Here is a 6,561-nt window from a genome sequence, read left to right as displayed (position 1 = left end):
AGAAGCATTTTTGCACCCAGTGGAACTCCTTGCCACAGGATGTTGTGAAGGTGAAATCTACAAGAAGGTCCAAAACAGAACTGGATAATGTAATGCAGGAAAGGTCAATCAATGGCATTTAACCAGGATGGACAGGGAAGGTGTCCTGAGCTGGTGTATTCTAGAAGCTGAGAATGGGCAACAGGAGGGATCACTTAACAATTGTCTGTCCTGAGGATTCCCACTGGGCAATGAAATTGGCTGCTGTTGTGAGACAGGATCCTGGGCTAGTTGGGCAATTGGCATGGCCCTGTCTGGCTGCTTTGATGTTCTGTTTGGTTTCTGTTCTTGTCCCCTCTGGGCAATGGAAAATGGACCCATGTCCTGAAGGGGACAGAAAGTGGTCTGTGAAAGGCTAGTTTAGGTAAGGAAAGAACCTTGCTCTTGTGTCCTTGATGGTCTAGTGTTTAGGATTCAGCACTTTCACTGCTGAGGCCTGGGTTCAATTCCCAGTCAGGGAAGCCAGCCTCAGTTTTCACCTGACATCTGCCAAGTCATTCATCTTACCTCTTTGTTACAGCAGCTGTGACCCAAGAGGTTCACTCAGGGCCCCTTTCCCACCTCTCCCTCACTGCCAAGACAGCACCTGCCATTTTCACAAGCCCTTCAGAAGGGGCGGAGCTGGGTGACTCAAGCTGCCCCTCCCCTCTCCCATGTAGGAAGCTCTGTGGCACACACAGCACTAGCCCAGCACAGTGTCAGGTGGGCACAAGATCCATTGGTTCAGTTTGGTTGTTGAAGGAGACAACCCAGAACTGGCTCCAGCCCCCACTCAGTAACCTGGGGAAATGACTCACCAGGCCTGGGCCCCTCGGAGAGGCAACGATTCCCCACTGGCCAGGGCAGAGCCTCCCTCTGACACAGTCATGGAGCCTTCTCCTCCTGGTCCTGCCTCCCCCTTCACTCAGCTCTCACTGCTCGGTGCTGCCAGGCAGGGGCTTCACTGGAAGAGCTGCCTGGGCAGGTTCCTGCCACAGAGACACGGATGCGCAGACGGGTGTTGCTCAGCGCTGGGGTGAGACAGGGAAGGACAAAAGGGTCTAACGCAGCCTTTCAGAACAGCCCCCGGCCCCACCCCAAGTACTAACCCAAGTACCAACCCTGCTCAGGATCCCCAAGGGCACTGACACAGTCTCCCTGGCATAGGACAATCCCAGGCCTCGGTTCTGCCGGCCAGCGGTTTCCCCTCTTCTGTTTCCTGTCAGCTCCCTGTAAAACACCTCACAACGGTAGATGAGGGTGAGTGAGGATAAACCCAGCTGTGCTGTAGAGCAGCTGTTAGATGGGGAAAGAGAGGTGCTCCCGCCGCCTCCCCGAGCAACTCACATATGTAAGAAAGCTGCGGTTGATTATTTTTACGCAGTTGTCAGGGTGGCTGAGTGGTCTAAGGTGATAGACCCAAGGTTCTGTTTTTCCCTCAGTTGGGTGTTCTGGTCTCTGAATAGAGATGTGGGTTCAAATCCCAGTCCTGACATGTCTTCCTTTTTATATCTAGAGAAGTGATCTCATTTCAATGACTCCCCTGACATTGTAAGAGCCCTTGCTCAGCGTTTCTCTCAGGCTGCATCTACGCAGCAGCGTTCCTTGGGAATAACGGCCATTATACTGCAATAACAATGGAAGCGTCTACACAGCAATTCCATTATTCCGACTTCTGTAATGCTCCATCCAGACCAGTGGTCTGAGGAGCCAGGAGGTTTCCAGGCTGCAGACAGACAAGCCCACAGGCAAAGACAAAGTGGAGTCATTGGGACTTCAGCCCAGCAGGGTCTCTGTGTGGCTTCCAGACCTTTTGTTTCCCGTTTCCAGGGGCACACATTCAGCAACACTGATAGGCCCCACAGGAGGGGGCTGGTTTGATGCTTCACTCCATGGCCGAGCAACGAGCCCCCAAACTTCCCCTGCTCTAAGAGCCCAGTTTGCTGTGTGAATTTTGTGTGGCTGGTGACATCACGCCTGGGCATTGGGATTATCTGCCAGTTCCCCTGGCCCAGGGGCTTTGCTGTCTTCACATCTGTGATGGTCGAGTGGTCAAGGTGTTGGACTAGAAATCCAATAGGGTTTCCCTGAAAAAGTTCTAAGCCTGCTCATAGCGAGGCCTGTGCTTTGGTCACTCCCCCTGCTAGTGTATCTCTTCTGCCAGGTAGTGCTGGCAGCAGCCAGGGCTGGGTTCGATGTCTAGGGGTTTCTCTTCATTCATCTCACACAAAACTGGCTTGAGCCTCCACCCAGAAGCCTGGGAAATCCCCCCCGCCCTCCGAGTACCTTGGGGTGGTGATACTTCCCCACTTGCCGGCACAGAGTCTGAATGTAGAAAAGAAGCTTTTAATGAAAGAGGGCGAGAAGTAACGTGGCATTCGCCTGGGAAAATACCACAAGCAGGGTTCAGAACCAACCCACAAATAAGTCTCGGCTACAGTGGCTTGAGCAATGTCCTTTGCCAGCAATGTAAGTCCAGCCATGTACGTGTCCCACTCACGTGCCCAAACTTTCTCTATACCCCACTCCCAGTTGCTGCCCTTGCTCAGGGCAGATAAGAGCTTAGGCGTGATTTTCAGACCTCATCTCCCACTCTTGGAGGGAGTGGGCATAGGAGGCATCTCACCCTCTCCGTTGGCCACCCGCCACTGCTCCTACTGGCCACCCACCAACTACCTGCTCTTGCCCCTACCGTTCACCCTGCTGGCTGCTTGCTCCTGCCAGCTGCTGCTTTTATGATCGGGATAGGTCTGGCTCTGGGCTAACCCCAGTGATTTCTGCTCTTTGTCAGTTTCCTTGGTGATTTCAGCTCTTGGCCCCCCACTAGGCTGGACAAGATTCCAGCCCCCACTGGAACAATATTTCAAAATAACAAAGAGATTCCTTAAGGAGTCTGTTCTAGATCTATCATTAGAATGGGTAGTGGGGGAGGGAGAGGCAGAATGAACCCGTCTCATAGCTCATGGCTGGAGGACATGTGGGCTGCTGGTTCACGCTCCTTCCCCCCACACCCAGAGTCCACTCCACTTGAGTCTGGAAGGGAAAGGCTCGTCCACCCCAGACTTTTTTCAATGACAGTGTCTCTCCTGCAAGCACTGGTGTCATATTTTACAATTCCTACAGTTAGAGATAAAATGGTTTGTGACCCCACAACAGCCAAATAAGTTACAATACTCCACATTCCATTCTCACAACCGATCCTCCATCAGGCCTATAGCACTGGTTGAACTGGATTTACATAGCCACAGCCCGGATTCCTTTCCCAGCCCAGCATGAGCTGTATTTCCATATCAACAGTTGAGTATTTTGCAGGGCTACACAACTGAAGGAGTGTCCCCACACCTAGGACTGCTCTCCCCTTTCAGCTGGCTGTATTGGAAGCAGTGGTTCAGACCCTGTTTACTTCTGCAGTGCAGACATACCCTGAGTGAGTGGGGGTGATACAGGGCGAGCAGCTCAAACAGGCCAAAGGGTTGGCCAGGAGCAGGACATGAGCCCTGCAAGGCAGCAGTGACATCATAAGCACCTTGTGCAGCACCTCAGCTCATTGGTTAGGAGGCAGTGACCTCACAGAGGGTCCATGACAACAGCCCAGTGGGACAGGGGCAATCTGAGAATACACACTACAGAGTGTTTGAGCTGCTCCCCACAAAAAGCGGTGAGAGGGAGCCCTTGGCTGTGGGACCCACTTGTTCCTGTTGTTCAGGGTTAAAGAAGATCTCCCCCAGGAGGTTGCCTGTTCCCTTCCCACCTTGCATTGGCTGGGAATCAAATCAAGCAAGGGGCAGCAAACGCCAGGCACTGTCATTGTCTGGGCCACAGATAAAGACCCTCTTGGAGCTGTGGTCGAAGGAGGAGTCTCTGCAGGCCCTGCAGTCCATGCGGAGGAATGTGGATATCTATGGCCGAATGGACAATGGTCTTATAAAGAAAGGCCACTACCCCGCATCCTAGACCAAGTCAGAGCCAAGGTCAAGGAATTGCGGCAGGGTTATGTGAGGGAAGCACACTGTGAAATCAGACCAGAGATGGACACTGTCAGTAAACACTCATATTGGAAACACTCCTCTGGATGCTGGATCCACCAGAGCCATGTGCTGCTGCCATCTGCCTGCTCCATGGACATCTTCCCATTGCAGAGCGCGCGCCGAGCCAGACTGTGACTAGACAGCTCATCTCTGGGCACCCAGGGGCTACATCTACTCTGCAGGCTTCTTGCTCAAGAATGGCCGTTCTTGCGCAAAAACTTGAGGAGCATCTACACTGCATGCGCGTTCTTGAGCAACTAAATTTATGGCAAAACATAGGAAAAGAGGGCTTCTTGGGCAAGAGTTATTCCTCTCCCCATGAGGAATATACCCTCTTGTGCAAGAGTTCTTGCACAAGAAGGTAGTATGAATGGGCAAGAGGGTTTTTTTGTGCAAGAAACCCCTATGGCTAAAATGGCCATCAGAGCTTTCTTGCACGAGAGAGCGTGCACACTGCCACGGACATTCTTGCGCAAAAGCACATGGCGCTGTGGACATGCTCTTGCACAAGACATTTTGCGCAAGACCTCTTGCACAAAACAGTTTTTGTGTAAGAAGCCTGCAGGGTAGATGTAGCCAGGGGGTGTTTGGGTTTTTTACGAGCACTGAGCTTTGTACAACAGCCCAGGGAACATTGTGAAAAGCCAAAACCTTCCAGCCCTGGATGTCCCCGGCCAGCCAGCGAGTGGCACAAAGGTTCCTGGCAGTGCTGGCTTTGGGTAATTGGTAACAAACTCTTACAGCTCAGATGAGGTGACCGAGTGGTTAAGGTGATGGACTGCTAATCCATTGTGCTCTGCATGCATGGGTTCAAATCCCATCCTCATCGGGATCCTGCAACCCTTCCTCTTGCTTCTCCCAGATCTCTCTTCAGTTCAGTGCCAGCCCCTCCTGTGCCCCTGCCTGCCCCAGCCCCTCCTACTGCAGCCTGGGGAAAGGGGAAATCTCCACAGAGACACTCCCAGATGGGGCCCTCAAGGGGAAACCTCACAAAGGAGATTCCAGGAAGCCAGGCCAGGGGGGTCTCTGAGATGCCCCAGCCCTGCAACCTGTCCCACCTGGCTGTTGCCATGGCCCCTCTGTGAGGTCACTGCCTCCCAGCCAATGAGCTGAGGTGCTGCACAAGGCCCTTGTGATGTCACTGCTGCCTTGCAGGCTCATGTCCTGCCCCTGGCCAGCCCCTTGGCATGTGTGAGCTGCTCCCCCTCTGCCCCCCTCACTCAGGGCTGGTTCTGGGGCTCAAGCAGGGAACATCAGAGGCTGCTCAGGGTGCCACATGCCCACAAGGTCACCTTTTAAATGTCAGGGCAAGCCAGGATCTATCCCGTCCCTTCCCCAAGACCCCCACCCCTTTGCTGAGCCCCTGCCCTCCCCAAACCTTTCCATGGACTCTTGGTTACTAATGGACACTCACCACTAATGACATAATCACACCCCAGCCATTTTGCTAGGGCTGCAGCTGGGGAGAACAGTTTAATTTAAATAAACAGATTAAGCACTTGAACTGTCTCATGTTAGTTGATCAAACTTCATTTGAAATAAAGGAAAACATTACGGCCAGCACACAAGGTTTCAATGTTGCTTTATTTATGGCAGGGGTGGGGAACCTTTTTTTGGTCGGGGGCCACTGATCCACAGAAAAATTGGGGGCCACAAAAGTGAGAAACAAAAAAACTCCTGCAAAGGCCCCCAGCCCTCTCTGATGTGGCCCTCAACTAAGACACCTCACTCCTCTGGCGTTCCAGCCCCCATGGCGTGAGGGGAAGGGACAGGGAGGACTGAGGTTCACATTTATTTTTCTGGGGCTGCAGAACTAGTGGATTTTGTGGACCTGCTTAGTCTATTGGTTTCTAATCAAAAACCTGAACCACTCAGCCGCCTCACCTCTGATCTTAGCAGTGTCAGAGGGCCGGGGAAACTGGGAAATAGTCCCAGTGCCCAGGCCTGATGGCACCTGCCCCACAGAATTCACATGGCAAACCTGGCTCCCTGAGCACAGGAGGAGTTGGGGGCTCATTGCTGGACCGTGGGGTGAAGCAGTAAACCAGCCCCCTCCTGTGGGGCTGTGAGTGTTGCTGTCCCTGCTGTACAGACAGGGCCATGGAGACAGGGAGAGATTCACTGTACAGGCCAAGATCACCCAGCGAGTTAGAGCCCAGCTCTGCCCCCAGCTGCCTGCCCCACCCACTGACATGCTGACTCCCTCGCTGCCATGGGGCTGTTTGAATTGGCCTCTTCTCTCTGGAACCAGGGTTAAGCCACAGCTGAGGCTCTGGGCAGGGGGCTGGGTATGGGGGGTCTGAGTGTGGGAGGGGGCGCATGTGTTCCTCTGGCTCAGCTTTTCCCTTTCTTCTACCCCAGCAATTGCCCTGCTGCAAAGCAGAGTGAAGAAACCAGGGGTGCTGTGAGCTGCAGTGCACCAAGGGGGATTCTGCACTTGCTGCCTTGGGAGCCAGGGTCACATTGCAGAGCTCCCCCAGGGACGTCCCACGGTGCCACCAGCCCCAACCGCTCT

The 6,561-nt window shown here is 53.5% G+C and overlaps 2 non-coding genes across 2 annotated transcripts; both read left to right on the top strand.

Moving 5' to 3' along the window:
- The first annotated feature begins 428 nt into the window (after positions 1–428).
- On the top strand, positions 429–500 carry TRNAE-UUC (transfer RNA glutamic acid (anticodon UUC)). Its single transcript has one exon. It is a non-coding gene; the product is annotated as a tRNA-Glu (tRNA).
- A 4,293-nt stretch (positions 501–4,793) lies between these two features.
- On the top strand, positions 4,794–4,875 carry TRNAS-GCU (transfer RNA serine (anticodon GCU)). The gene has a single exon. It is a non-coding gene; the product is annotated as a tRNA-Ser (tRNA).
- The last annotated feature ends 1,686 nt before the right edge of the window (positions 4,876–6,561 follow it).

Source organism: Pelodiscus sinensis, chromosome 19 (genome assembly GCF_052426305.1).
Source record: "Pelodiscus sinensis isolate ZL-2025 chromosome 19, ASM5242630v1, whole genome shotgun sequence".
NCBI lineage: Eukaryota > Metazoa > Chordata > Testudines > Trionychidae > Pelodiscus > Pelodiscus sinensis.
This window is presented reverse-complemented; position numbering and strand designations above follow the sequence as displayed.